General features: G+C 34.3%; 1 protein-coding gene across 3 annotated transcripts in view; it reads right to left on the reverse strand.

Annotated features, from left to right (window-relative positions):
- LOC108726941 (neural cell adhesion molecule 1) overlaps window positions 1-15,936 on the reverse strand; it is a 173,081-nt gene that overhangs the window by 128,015 nt on the left and 29,130 nt on the right. The window contains exons 1-2 of one of the 3 annotated variants that reach the window (XM_018454781.1): window positions 7,647-8,053; window positions 5,691-5,837 (exon numbers count right to left, since the gene is read on the reverse strand). The exons of the other annotated variants lie outside the window; for them this stretch is intronic. The gene's annotated coding sequence lies outside the window, so the exon portion shown is untranslated. Of the gene's footprint in view, window positions 1-5,690; window positions 5,838-7,646; window positions 8,054-15,936 lie in introns of those variants that run through there. 3 annotated transcript variants of the gene reach the window in all.

Genomic DNA, 15,936 nt, shown 5'->3' on the forward strand with positions numbered 1-15,936 from the left:
ATGATATAATATTATTATCGATACGTAAATTTTGTGTAAGGAAATAGGCCTATATTAAATAATATAACACAAGTTTTTGATACATTTCATTCTTTTAGTGACAAAATATTTATAATCTAGACTTTTATATAAACACAAATAACCTAATTATCAATTTACAAAGAAAGAAAGGGTAAGCATATTATTAAATTCAATTTAAAAAATGGAGTATATAGTCCAATTGTGTGTTTCCTCATAACACTTGAATCAAATATAATCATACAAAATAATAACACAAAACTGCTTAAAAATTTAAATCACTTATCACGCTCTCTGTTATAATACTGACCGCTAAGCTGATGTATATATAATGGACAGAATTTTTAAAAACTTGTCTCCGCGGGCTTGTCCTAGCTTTTAATATGACAGATTAGACCTTAATGACTTCGTTCACTTGCACGTAAAATTTACGTATCTATAGCATTGTAGGATTAAACACGGAAAGAATTTTGCTGAATCTGTAGGTTTAGCTAGATATATGTAGATCTAAAAATAATTTTGTTGGATTATCGAAGTATAATAATTACAACGCTCAAACAAAATGGGTAATACTCTACAAGTAGTTTTGACATTCTAGCAATCAGCTTTGTGCGTCCTGCATATAATTATTTTGATGGTCTAAAGCTGTAGGCCTGTCCAATTTGAACTCCGGAGCCAAAACGCAAAGCCATCGACACAAAAAAAAATTCAATGTAAGATTTCAGAGACTGTGAAATGTTGATAAGCGTGATCGTTAAAACGCGTATCAACATTTTATAGTTTCCATATTGATTTCTTGCGTCGATGGCTTTGCGTTTTGGCTCTAGAGCTGAAATTGGAAGAAGACTAAAGTTATTTTCAGATTTGTCTTCAGATTCAGAAAAAGTTCACAGAAAAGACTTTACTAAAGACCTAGCTAGATTTTTAGAGACTTTAGCAAAACTATTTTTCTGTAAACTTTTTGAGATTGATTTGAAATCCGATGGAAAAAGTAGCAAAATGACGCGATAAACTTCTCATAATTATTTTATCGGTTACGTGACTTTGGCTTTGCTTTAAAATCCATAGCCGAGAATTTCCGAGTGATACCGCGCATGAAGCAACAAATATCCAAGAAAAATCGCGAACGGAACCAGTATACTTTCAAGCCGCGAATTTATCCTTGTCGCAATGTGTTAAGTTCGAACGTGAGTACTCTAAGATGGTGCAAGATGCGAGGCGATAGGGAAGAGATGGAGCAGAATATAAAGCAGTGGCGCACAACCACCAATTGTTCATTAAGATCACTCCAACTGTTAAAACTCTCAACTTGCTTGAAACGTTGCATTTCTTGATCTTCTCCAAAAAAAGAAATACTGATCTGTTTCTTCGATTATACTTGTATGTTCTGTATAACTTTACAGAAAAAATTGGTTGCGCTAAAATTGAAGTTAAGCAAGCTCAACAAAATTCTCAAGAATTTTAGCAGTTGAGATGCGAAGATCCAAATGATTGAATTTTCTTTTTATGACAAAATTTACTTGAGAAGTCGTTTTGCGCGAGTAGCTGGAATATGGACAAAAATGTGGCCACAAAGTTCTACTGGGATGAGTTGCGCGTCACTGACACAGAGGGCACGGAACTCAGAGTCGCTCGCACGAGAAATAATAATGCAAATGAATAACGTCGCCGTGCCGGATGGTAATGCGATTTAATGTCCTCCCCATTCCAAAGGGACACGAAGGGCAGACTCCACCCTGTCCCAGCATCTCTCTCCACCGGTGCCTCTGCCCACCCTCGTCTCTATCTATCTATTTATCTGTCTTTCTCGCGATTCGACTCGCACGTAGCAGATAATGGCACGTAGCCAGAACAATCGCCAGCCGCTAAATTTCAAGTCAACAAATACGGGCGCATTGCCAACCGTTATCCTGCCAGTCGCTCCCATATAGAGTGTCCAGGAGGGACTTTTGTGTTCGCTGCGTCGCCAACGATTTCGTCGTCGTGAGATTTGTTACCCGTAAACGGCCAATCTCGGGAGTTTTGATTATATTCATCGCCACTTAGCTTGTGCTCGTTGAAGCGAAAGTGCCGCTTGTGAATCCTCCCCGACGGTTGTTTCGCTTCGATACTTTCTTAACTTTTTACGATTGATTACGTAGAAGTATCGTTTACTTTTATTTATACTTTCTTTTTGCTATGAATAGTTTAATAATTGATAACAAAAAATGCTTGAGTCCCAAATTATTGAATAAATTTGGAAATCAAGTTTTTTCTAGAAGAAATTTGATCGATTTTACTTTTTTTTGTTAATTATTGAATCGCCACGCAGGTTTAATATAATAATTTAATAAATTTTATTCTCTCTATTCTCTCTAATAATTAACTGAAATGTTCTGTTTCAGAAGATCTTTCCTATGTTAAAGCGAACTATAGTTAGTAATTTATTCTTGATCAGCCTTCGTATTGCACTTTTAGAGTTCAAGTTTTATATGAATAACTTGCCTAAGTAACTTTAACTTGTTTATATGTGGTACATCTTGCCGTACAATTTTCGTTGAAAACTGTATCTGGATAATTGCATTAAGATTTACGAGCTCGCAGACTTTATACGTGCTACATATTTTGATCGTTCATAAATCTCTAGCGCGGCATCGCGTATTCTGCTTTAGCGTACGCTTACAAACGATTCTGTCTCAGGTAAATGGACGTTCTCATCGTCACAAGCGATGTACAGCAATATCGTACCGCTCATATTTCTTTATTGCCGCTATGCCAATAAGTCGTCGCGGATTACATTCGAGATATAAGAATATTGCGACTTAATTCGAGATACCAAAGGGAAGAATAATAAACAGAAATACACAACGTACATCGAGGCAACAATAAACGAAAGCCGCAGCTTTCTATCTTATCCTCGTACCTATGGACAACGTTGTAATAACGAAAGTGCTCCAGTGCTTATTTGTCATTCAATTTTCGCAAAAAGAATTTCATATTGGGATTATATTCGTAAAGAAAGGAAACCTATTTTAAGCTTTAGGAAATTAAATTTCCAAGCACAAATAAATAACAAATTCATGTTCTTTCAATTCATTAAAATGTAATTTTACATTTTCTAAAAATGTTATTTGTTATTTAAAGTAGCACAATTACAAAGAGGAATCATGAATCTTGTCGAGATATTTTATTGTGAATTTTATGAAATCTTAAATAAAATCCTACTAGCAAAAGATGAATTTAACACGTCTTTCTCAAGATAGATGCATGCTATTTATGTGCGTCCATTTCAAGATAGCTTCTATGTTTACCCTTTTTCTTACATTAAAACTTCATCGAGCTGTTGCAGTATAAGCGCAGTTGAAGCGCAGTGTTTTATTACATAATCTAACACACGTATACATTCCAGCCGTATCTCTTATTCATGAATACTCGGCTCAAAGTATCTACAGCGATGATCTAGCTAAAATTACAATTTAAGACTCGCAACAAAAATCACCTAAACCAGTAACAGACATAATTGAACATAATCATTCAATAATCATCTAATTTTTGTCTCGTTTCACGACTAAACATATTTTCTATTAAAAAGTAGACAAACACTATTTTTTTTACTTGAATTAATAATTAAACAATTACATGAATATAAATATATAAATAAGGACTCTCGATCTTAAATAATAAAGTAGAAATTCAGACAAGGTTAATGAGAGTCAAACGCTGATGTAAGAGCGAAGAGTTAGGAGATGCAGATAATACTCAGGTGTTAATGGTTATCTTCATTTATTGAACCGAAACGTTCGACACAATAAATGAAAATAATCATTAACACCTGAGTATTATCTGCATCTCCTAACTCTTCGCTCTTACATCAGCGTTTGACTCTCATTAGCCTTGTCTGAATTTCTATTTTATTGTATAATTATTAAACATTTTAAAAGTTAAAAACATTTTTATTTATTTAACACTATTTAAGACAGAATATTAACAATAAATAACGGATAATATATTGTAAAATTATTTTAAAATATTTCTGAAAGTATTCCGTTTTACTGTTTTTATTTTTTATTTCTATTTTTATTTTCTAAAACAATTTAGATGACATGTTACTTTCACACATAATTTTCGGAATACAAAGCTATTTTTGCCATGTCAACTTCAGGATGAAGTGCAATCCATTTTATATATATGGATATACGCTATACATATATCATCCATTGCGATACATAACTTATGAGGAAATAGAATTTCGCGTCTATTCCGTCTGGACAAAGAATATCTCTTCTCTGTATTTTTCGAAAGCTCAGATTCAAACTGTACAGCGTCCGCGCCCCAAATTCGACAAAACCAGCGGGTTTCCGCTTACAAGAATTTCTCAACGAAACTATTTTATCTGTTCTACCATTATGCCGTCTGTTCTGACATCCACAGATAAATAGCTCTCTTTGAATTCCCTATAGCAAATATACGAAACAATAAATTTATCTACATCGCAAAATCGTTCCTCTAACATATTTATTATTACACGAGACTTTAAAATGTCAACGTTGAAAAATTGGTAATTGCTGTTTATTTATTTAAATTTAACAAATTTTATTAAATCTAAAAAAAAGCGTGATTGATCTTAAATAATATATATCTTACCTCTTAAATAATAATGTATATCTTACCTAAAACTGAAAATTTTCTTGCAAAGAAATGTTTTATTTTATAAAATAATATTATATTTGGTGTAATCAAAGAAAATATTATTTCATCGAAAAATATCGCTTCAAATAATCATGTTTTTTTTCTGCCAAACGATCTAGTTTTAATACAATACGACTAAAAAATTGGTATTAGACAAAATAATATTTCGTTAAAATTAAATTGTTTCAATGTGAAATAAATGTAAGTCAGACAAATAGAAATTTCGAATGTAAAGAAATCTTTTTCTCTGTGCAGTACAAAATTTAATTGATATAAAATTTAATGTAACAAGAAATTGTCGTTTCTCATTTTTTTTTCATATGATATTTTGTTTAACTTTATAATTTATATTTACAGGTATATATCATATTTGCAATTTTTCGACTATACATTGAAAAAAAGATACTTCAAAATTTATTTGTACGATGCTATGTTTATTTCATTGAAATAAATTCTTATTTAAATACGGCGAAATAAAATTTTATTACTAGCAAATAAATCATCTATTTTATTTTTTATTATACAATTAATGAGGCAAGTATATTTCACAGAAATGTATATTTCATCGTCACAGTCAAATTTTTTTTAGAACATTTAAATATCGAAGAAAACGTCACATATAACATTTGCTTGCGAATTTCTACTTTTTTTCTCAGTGTATAAATGATCATAGAAATACTGAAATATTACAGCGTTCCTCTTTTCAAATATATTTACTAAACATTTATTGGTAGTATCAATTATGTACGAAAGATAAAACTATGAGCACGACTTGGCTTACTTGGTAGCCAAGCAATGCTATCCAAGAAAAGACACACGGATGCATACGTAGACGCACGTAAGACGCCAGACAACGTAAGAAAAGCAATAAGAGGGTATGAATGCACAATACGTTATCCTAAAATTACGAGGATCGTGGGTGGGTTAAATCGCCTCGATACAATTTGAAATTATGGCAGACGTTGGCGGCTTAGCTCCGCCGCAGTGAATATATGTGTACATACATGTGCTCTAGTTATTCCATTTTTCTTCTCCAAAAAAGGATAAGCTAGGACACCCTCTTCCCTCCTGCCCGCACCGCGCAGTCCCTCTCGTCCTGGGAAAGGAGTGATAGAGGTGGATGATGTGGGCTGGGCGTCAGCGGGAAGAAACTGGAAGTTAAAACGTCGGGCGTCGTAAATTCCGTCGCTCTAAGGCCGAGAAATCGAAAACTATTTCGCCACGCCCCATAGATTACATTGTGAAACTCAAAGCACACACGAAGAAAGCAGGAAAGGGAGGGTAGGACGGTGAGAGAGATCGAAGTTGGTGCTGCGCTTCCCGGAGGTGGAAAACGAACGCAAATAAACGACCGTGCGGAAGTTATTGGTGACCGTCCTCGATGGTGCGCGTTGTTGCGCCCGCGTCTAACTCGCAGTTTATTAAGTGCGACACTTCTTAGCTACCGCGGACGAGCGAAACGAGAGAGCTTTCCTTGAAAGTCGATACGTCACCGGCGCGTGTTCTACTTTCTGAAGGAAAAGCCGTCGGTATTCGGAAGCGGTGTGCGCACGATTGACCCGCGACGAATCCCAGACCCGCCTGATCGTCGTAATGAAGTTCCATCGCATTCATTCCGTTTGGAGAGACGATCGAAAGTGGTACAATTTCCGTTCGAACTCTCTCAACGCCACAGACACGGAGGGAAAATTTACACGTATACCTTCTTTCATTGTTCTCTCTTTGTAAACGCTCAATTAAAAAGTGATAGTTCAATACGACAGAAAGAATCATAATTTCTGAATCATAATATAAATAACAGATTGTTCGTTCCTTTTCTGATAATTTTTCAGTCGGTGGTTTTTCATTATTATATAAGGTTTTCATTAATTCCCAGTAACTTGTACTTCTCTATCTTTCTACCGTTAATCTCTGCCTTTAAATTTTGCTTACTCACTAACGATCACGTGAATAAATTATTATGAAAATAAAAAAAACATTGAAAATATTTCATCAGAATAAAGGACATAATTATTGAAAAGTCAAAATTTTCAACTATAAATACCGGCCTATGACATTGGATTCTTCTTCATTGGAGGTACTACCCTTTTGGAATTTGACATTTTCAGGCTCCATTCAAACTCAGCGATACCAAAAAATTTCCTAAAATCGAATTTCGCGATAATCAGAATATATATTTTTTTAATTTTAATTTTAGTATTCTGAAATTCTGAGGCTAGAATCAAATTTATAGTGATCCCGCAAAACCTTAGAAAACAAATTCTTCTTTATGTTTCTTTGTTAGAAAGTTCTCGAAAGGTTAGAGGATCAATATATTACCTACACAGCACAGTCCTCCAAGGAATGTCTAAAGGACGTCTGGAGGACGTGCCTCGGAGAAGTGTGAGAATGATAGACTCGACTATTCGACAACTAGTATCAATCTGTTAGGTCAGTCTTCTCGTCGTTACTCTCGGATACGTCAACGTAACTTTATCCTTGATAACAATTGCGATGCGATAACACGAATGAGAGGAAACTGTCTGGTTGAGAAATTTCATTTGTAATCTCTAACATGATCTACAACGCTTAAACAACTAAAACGACTAACAAAGCTTCGCAGTCGGAGACAGTTTTACAATGACTGCAAAGTTTTGTTAGTTGTTTTCAATATCACGATACTGACAAGTGACGTAGTTTACGAATTACGAAACTGGAATTTCTAAATAACAAGTGCTCGAGTATCGGCACGAAGAAGATGAAGTCTAAAATTCTTTATGTTTAAATAATTATAGAACTGGACATAAATTCAATCAAGCATTCATTTTTTCATAGAAAACGACGAAGGAAAGAATGAAAAAAAGAAGAAATATTGTTTCCATTTTTTATCATATTATTCACTTATTATATCACAATGCTACATTTCTTCCATATATCTTCATCAATTTCGTAACTCGTGAAGTATTACACCCTTTACTTACCCGTAGGCTTTCCTCTGTTTACGTGAATTTATCGTTGGAGCCTTAAAGGCGATGTACGAGTGTAACGTTCGAATGTAAAAATCCAACCAGTTTTTCTCCCCGATGCAAACAAGCGCGTGCTGTGAAATCTGTACGATATTGTTCACAGGAGACGTCGTAACGACCAAATGGCGCGATCGCTCAGATAGTATAGATCGCGAGCGAGAATTTACGCCAGGACCGAGTGCTGTGGCCAGTGAAAAATCACGTTATTACTTGGCCAGAGCGGTGAAACAGTGGCCATGCGTGTGCGCTCCCGTGACAAATAGCGGTATCGTAAAACGAACAAGTATCGCCCGTTGTCTTGACAAGACTACTTGGCTACGTCTATTTCGAAAAATTGAATTCGACCTTAGGACCAGATGGCTAAGAATCTAACCGAGATCAGTCGAAATATATCTTGTTTTAAAATTTTTACTCCGATCCCCATATATCGCAAGGATTCGCGTACGATTGATAGAGAAATGGCTATCGGTATCACGTACAGCTTGAGAGAAACTGGAATTTTCGCACGAATTATTGATACGTAGCTTTCCTGTGTATTTTAAAAACTGACGTTTATCGTAAAACGTATCAAAAACTTAATCCTCCGCCGAATTGTTGGACTATAACGACACAGTCGATTTTTTTGATTGTGCATTCTGGTAGATAAATTTAAATCTGTAAAAAAAATAAGTAAAGTACAATCCAACTTCTACGATAATAAAAACTCGTTGTTAAAGCTTTCATAAATATGTACGAATTTTTTTCAGATTTTTATATAGTCCGGAACAATATAAATAAAAATCTGCACGCAAGTTCGAAAACTCAGGTTGCGGACAAAAGATGAAAATTTCATATTGCAGTAAGTTGTCATAAAAATTTCTAGTTTCTCTTAAATAAAAATAAGCAGCATAACAAAATATAAATACATCTACAGCAAAGTAGTATTGAGACAACAAGTATAAAGGAAGCTATTGCCATTCTCTTTTAGAGTATATATTGCCACTTGTAGAACACGCATTTCACGATCGATCCATCTAGGTGCAATCTTCAAAAGATTCTGAAACTTTTTCAAGACTATCATGTCCTAGAAACTTAGAAAATGTGATGTGTAAACAATGCCGATCAAACTTGACATTCTTCGCACGATCGCTGAATGATTTTTAATCATTACTTATATCTCTAATCATATTTATATAAATGATACTAAATTTCAAATGTATTTGGATAAAAATTATACAAATAAGAGAAATAATTCTATTTTCGATTAAAGCGAATCTTGGTGCTTCATGTTTTATAGATGCAAATTTTGTACATTTTTCTACAAATCCCGGCTGAGGTGATATTTTTTGCAATATAAGTTTTCAGTAATATACAGTATTTTATAATCAATAGCATTATTATTAAATTCGCAATCAGTGTTATTTGTGATATTATTTTCAACTTTAGTTTATGATTGCGTTTCAAGTTCATATAAACATTATTAAGCACCAAGATCCGCTTTAACTGCAAATAGAATTATTTCTTTTATTTAATTTGACGGTCTAAATTCCACTTATAATTAAAAATTATACTCTGCCGATGTCAGCAGTTTCTTGCGTGTAATACGTTAGCGATCGTGCAAAAACGTCATAACGCATTTTCCTCTCTGTTGTTCCATAAATTTCTACATTTAGAACTCTAGGTGGTTGATTTATGAATCCTTCTTATACAACGGAGAAGTACGTCCGAGAGAGTTTCTCGGATCCGAAATTATGCAATAATTATGCGTTGATTAAAGAAAATCCACGTTGTTAGAGCTTCCTCGGCCATCGTAGTCACGTTGCAACACGAATGCTAACGAAGACGTTACTCAGAAATAAGGAATAGCAATTTCACAGAAATGCACGCGTGTTATATTTACCTATTTTGCCTTTACGTTTAATCATAGTAGAAGAATTGTGAAAGCGGTATTTAAAATGCGGAAGCGGAACAGATGAATTATTGTTCAATCTTTAGATATATATTTAAGCATTCATAAAATCCGTTTATTTTGCCGGAACTATCGAAACATGGGATAATACGGGTGTGGATAGATTCATAAAATATTTTAAATTGCCCGAGGTAAATTGTGGCAACAGTAAAAGTATCCATTACAAGATAAGGCGAATGATAAACGAGCAGAAGAGCGATCGCTTTCTTTACGAGAAAACTGCTTTCTTGGGGAGATACTTACTTCCACTGGCGCGATACATTTTGCGAATCGTTAGTTTGCAACAAGAGTCTCGAAGAGATCAGATAACTTTCTCGTGGCGTTTCATCACCAAGACAGAAGTCTTGAAGAAGACATGAAGAGCCATGTATAGGGTCGACGGGAAGTTGATGACGCGGATCTACGAAACAGGTCTATTAAATGAGCTCGAGCGAAACGGATGGAAGAAGCGGAATAAGCTAACCTGAACATATGACATCGTCGTCTACCACCAATATCAAGGCAACATGTCGTCAACGTGAAAAGCAGCTGACCGTAAAAGACAATAAGAAATATCAACGTATCACCAATAACATCGGTGGAAATCGGGAGAGATATGAGATAACTAAGAAATAAGAAGAAAGCACATGTGGAAAAGACACAAAATGTAACATATACCTTAATTTAAAAAGATATGAGATGTGCGGACAACTGGAAGATTCTGTAACATATTTTCCAACTCTGAAATTTCGAAATCTAGCAATTAAGTTCCCACAGTGCTCTTGAGGAACTACATTCGTTTATTTGCGTATGTTAGCGAAGCAGGAAACTTTATACCCTGTATATTTATTTTAATGATTTTACTCTTTACTGTTTGTTTTCAGTTTACCTTTTCTATTATGTAAAAAATATTCAGGTCACTCCTCAGAATCTACGAACTAACTGCGCCACAAAGACGGAACGAAGAGCCTCACTTCAGACCCTCACTGCTACAGGGTACGTTTCTCCTTTGTTTACGAGCAGAATCGCGAAAGGATCAAATAACTTTCTCTGGGTTCTTCATCTCGTCGCCCCGAGTGATCAAGGAAAAGAACGAACAGTCCGTTGACAGTCTGCAAGTTTGAATTCTCGACCGAGAAGAAAATAAAAACTCTTTAAGTGTGACAAACTGAAAACTATGAATATCATGATGATATTGTTAGTTGCTGTAAATTTAGTTTCGTTCGAGATGCTTGTTAACTTATAATACGTAACACAATTTTGCTCGTTCTTTAGCTTTATCATAATATTTATTTATCAATGCTTCTGTTTGATGATCTGAAAGATAAATGAAGTACAAGTAAAATAGTTCAAATACAGTTTTATTTCTTTTATTGATAGGAAACAATCTCTTGTATAATAACTTGCATGTGAATTAATATTATAAATGATGACTTTAATTTTAAAGCTTGAAAGAAAAAGCAGTAACTTTCAAAACTAGAAAGAACAGTAGTAACTTTCAAAACTGAAAAGAACAGTAGTAACTTTCAAAACTGAAAAGAACAGTAGTAACTTTCAAAACTGAAAAGAACAGTAGTAACTTTCAAAACTGAAAGGAACAGTAGTAACTTTCAAAACTGAAAAGAACAGTAGTAACGGCAGACTCTGAAAGACAAGAGAGAGAGATTCTCATCAAAGTTGAAACGTCATGTAAGCTCGAGAATAAACTTAGAGTGAGACTTACAGATGCAACAAACAACACGATGTCACAAGATCCGGTCTTCATTGAGTTAGAAGAACGAGAAATATCCGCAGATCTTGAGACAGCACTAATCGTAAGTGAAACGTCCTGTAGGCTCGAGAATAAACTTAGAGTGAGACCTACAGGCTTAACAAGCAACAAGATGTCACAAGATCCGTTCTTCGTTGAGTGTGAAGAACGAGAACTATCCGCAGATCTTGAGACATGACTAACCTTTGTTCGCGAATTTTTTCCGTTATCGAGTTCGGACCTTGTCACGGCTGTGACGATGCCAACTTCCTTCTAATTTTCCTGATAAGTATGATCGTCTAATAGATTGAGTGTCCAAAAGACGCTTCGGCCTCAAGGAACAAAGAACTGGCCTTGCTTGGCAACACACCGCTTCTTTTAGTCTTTCAAAAGGAATGTCATGTAACGACAAGACAAAAAACACTTGGTTTAACGAACACTGCTCGTCCGCCGCGCAGTAGCAACAACAACGCAGGCGCAGAGCGCGACCCGAGCCGAACGGTTCCGAAGTCTCCCCACTCCTTCTGACCGCTCAACTATAGTCTCTTAATTGGCAGCGGCGACGAGCGCATTTTTTAAACAGCTTCTTTTCAATAATTATTTGAAGAAAAATGGTGAAAAGTTTTGAGTTAAATTCTGAAATTCTGTATAAAAATCGAATAAAATTCAAATAAAATTGAAAATAATAATGTTTTTCAGTAAGACAAATCATTTTTTTTTCATGTTACCAACTTTTCAAAATTGGACCCCAAATATTATTTTAGAGTCGATCATTTTTGCACATTCAGAGATTCGTTTCTGCGGTTATTTCGACACGCAAATAACACGGCGGCGTTCGTCAAGTATGCGAAACTATCGGCTAGATATACGATTTATTTTCGATGGAAATCGAAGGATATCCAGATAGCGCGATGTATGATTTACCCTGTGCGTGTTGAAGCAGAATCTTTCTCGCGAATTTTCCGCTTTTCCGATCACAGGATGCGTGAACTGTGCATGCTCAAATCTTTCGCTGATTTGAATGCAATGTCAATGCGTGTGCCAGATTGCACGCATTATGTGTGAACGTAGGAATATTGGTTTAATGAAAAAAGTCGTGAAAAAAGTCGCACAGCAATCGAAAAAATTAAAAATAAAGATTCTCTCTCTTTTAAAAGCTGTAAACTATATCTATGTACGATTTTTCAAGTCACGGAACTTTGCGAAGTTCATAAAAAATTTTGAGATTTTTATATTATAATATAATATTTTAATTAATTTTTTTCATCTTATTGCACTGAATATAAGATTATTAATTATCTTTTATTTCCTCCTTTTACTGACAAGTGCATTAGATAATCTTCCTTTCTTCATTATATACTTCATCTCATTATGTATCACGTTATAAATAATATATGCATCTGAAACGCTACTTTTAGCTTCCTTTTGCTCTTTCACCATAATTAAAATATGAACTGTACGCAGAAAATAAATAATTTATTAAATATAATTTCATCATTTTTAGGTTGGTGTGTATCTAGTGACTTATCAATCTTATATAAAATGATAAATTTATGAAACCTTCTAATGTTCTGTATAATCCGCCATGTATAATTCATGTCATACCGCGTGACCTAGTCCGGAACTGCAATACAGTCGCATCATGCGGTATAGCGGACATTCTTACAGTATGACAAGTACGTTAGTCATGAAATAAGTGTGTGTCCCGCTACAATATACAGCCCACTGATGTGCTTCGTGCGCAACGGATATAACTCGTATATCACGCCTTTGATCGTATGCATGGTTGTTATTACCACAATGAGGTATCACGCAATCATGGAGATGAAATGAATGTGATTGAGCCACACATAATGTATATGCGCGACTATAATTACACGCTTCCGTACGAGAGCTGCAAGCTCGTCGCTATTCAAAATAGCGATAGATACTGTCGTGTGAAAGAAATTTACGTTTAAAGGTCATATCTCCCGAACATTAAAACGAACATCGACATTACACGTTCGCAAGCGAAACTCGTTTCTCTTATATGACTATTTAACATGCTGTTTTAAACGTATTGTGGCGGAGAAAAATACGAAAATAATAAATTAGATCAAGATAAATTTTTTACATGACTATATTAAGCTCTAAGGTTAAGGCAAAGGAATAAGAATAACAAAGAAAGATCAAATTAAACTAGCAAAAGCAGATGAAAAGCTAACAATATTTTATTCATACATAAATTAATAAAATAAGTCTATATGATATAATTGGGTTAAATTAACAACTGGATTTATTTTATTAATTTATATGAATAAAGTATTGTTAACTTTTCACCCGCTTTGGCTCGTTTAATATGACTTTTTTTTATTAGTTATTGCTTTACATGAAACAAAATGAGATTTTTTTTATTATATATTATTTCTTAAAGACAAAAGTCATTTTTTATTGTTATTAATTTATAATTAATTGCTCTACGAAAAATGACCTTTATTGTTAACAAATAATAAAATTAGTACATTTTATTTTACAGTTAATTGCTCCAAAAGAAATTGCACATCTAATAATAAAACATGTACATCATCGCTTTCGATGCTTTCGTTACATCCTTCGCTCTTAAAAAAGAAGCTTTTGCATCATGTCAAGACTGTCCAGAATGTCAATATCCGGGCATGATGTTTATACCCTAATCGCATGCATGGTCGACCACCGAGAGACTTGCCGCACGTGTCGTCGTGCTACAAGGTCGTACCGATAATATTACTCCGCCACACTGATTCGTGTCTAAAGATAAAACGAAAATGTGTAGCATCATGGAACCAAGATAACGCATTCACAGAAACGTGACTGTCAGAAAATTGATCCGATATGACGAATGAACAGAAAAGATGTATCCGACGTAAAAATGTAAAAATTTCGACTCTAGGTTATTCTCATCAGACTCGACTGTATTCGTAGTTTATCTGATTCCCTATTGCGCCGAATGGATCTAGCAATGTTGCTATTGAAAATAGCGACAGATACTGGCGTACAAAAAATTCGCGCGTTCAAAAGTTATATCTTTTTCGCTATAACTGTTGTAGTTTCAAAGTTATATCCCCGATTTTGATAGAAAAAGCGAAATCAAACGATATCGTTGAAGTTCTATCTTTAAAAGTTAAAATCCCCAAAGATAGTCCAGAAAACAGGTATATATTTATCGGATAGATTGTATTTATTATTTAAATACTTTTTTTTGTTGTTTGCACACATGGAAAGAACGGGTTTTGCTAAAATATCTAAAAATTCAGCGAGACATAGAAAATCTAAATATAATTTTGTTGAATTATTAAAATAATTATACAGGACACACACAAGTATTGTATAATAAGCAATATTATAAAAAAAATTGGATATTTTCTAGCAATCGGCTTGAACGTTTGTAAACCTTACTCTCCCTCGTGAAATCACTCTGAGCAAAATTTTGCACATCGCATAAAGTACGCCGGTAAAGTACGTACCAAAATTACATCTCAGATAGCATAGAAAGTTCAGAAAGAATTCAAAAAGAATTTATTCGTATATCATCAATTCTGATTTCATTTTCAGATGCCAGAAGAATTCTTTCCGGAACTTTTCAGAAAAAGAATTCTTTTTGCATTTGAAAATAAATTCAGAGTTGATGACATAGAGTATATGACTCTTTTTGAACTCTTCTGCTGTCTGAGATAGTTTCATCAGTTGTTATTACCATTTCACTTTTTAATCGTATAATACTAGAAGGTTGAAACTAAGAAAATTATGATTGAAAACCATCTTATTACGATGTAACCTTTTAATAGAAAGTATAAAACGCGAATGATTCCACTATGACAAGTGAGGAACAGAAAATGACGAGGGGGAGTAATGGTTAATTATTTTGATAGCCCAGCACAAAATTAATTTTAGATCTGTATCTAGCTGAATTTTTCGATACTTTAGTAAAAACCGTACTTTTCGTGCAGTATAAATCCTTTATCATGTACGATTATATGTCTAATCTGAATACATACCGAAGTATGCGCTTAATAATCCAAACTTCCCTTAGTCAGCTGATCACATGTTTTACTATCGTTACGGCTCTTCATTGGTAAACTACTCTCTATAACTTACTTAGATTTATTTTATTGTCTTCCCCAACCTTTTGCGGAGCATTTAAACTCGACCGTACGTTACGATCCGACTTTAGTGTCGCTCAAGCGTGCTTAGATGTCTCGAGACTTTCTCGATTGTCGCATGAGTTTCATTCACATTCGCTTGTACAGCAGCATACAAAGATGTAATTCTGCCAGCAGTTACTCTAAATATTTCCTTTGTGTCGATTGATTTACCACTATCTCGTTGGTATTGAACATAGCACCGATAATAATATTCCTACTGAATATATACTAGGGTAATTCCGGAATATATGCCGCTCCTATCAAAAACTTAATTCATTAAGTATTATTTACTATGTTTAAAATAAACGAACTGTATCAGCAAAAACTTTGTCTACTATTATGAAAAAAATATTAGAAATTCAAAATATTTATTTTTCGTATTAAAAAATAAACTTATTGAAATCCTTG

This window comes from Mycetomoellerius zeteki, unplaced genomic scaffold, assembly GCF_001594055.1.
Source record: "Mycetomoellerius zeteki isolate Tzet28-1 unplaced genomic scaffold, Tzet1.0 scaffold457, whole genome shotgun sequence".
NCBI lineage: Eukaryota > Metazoa > Arthropoda > Insecta > Hymenoptera > Formicidae > Mycetomoellerius > Mycetomoellerius zeteki.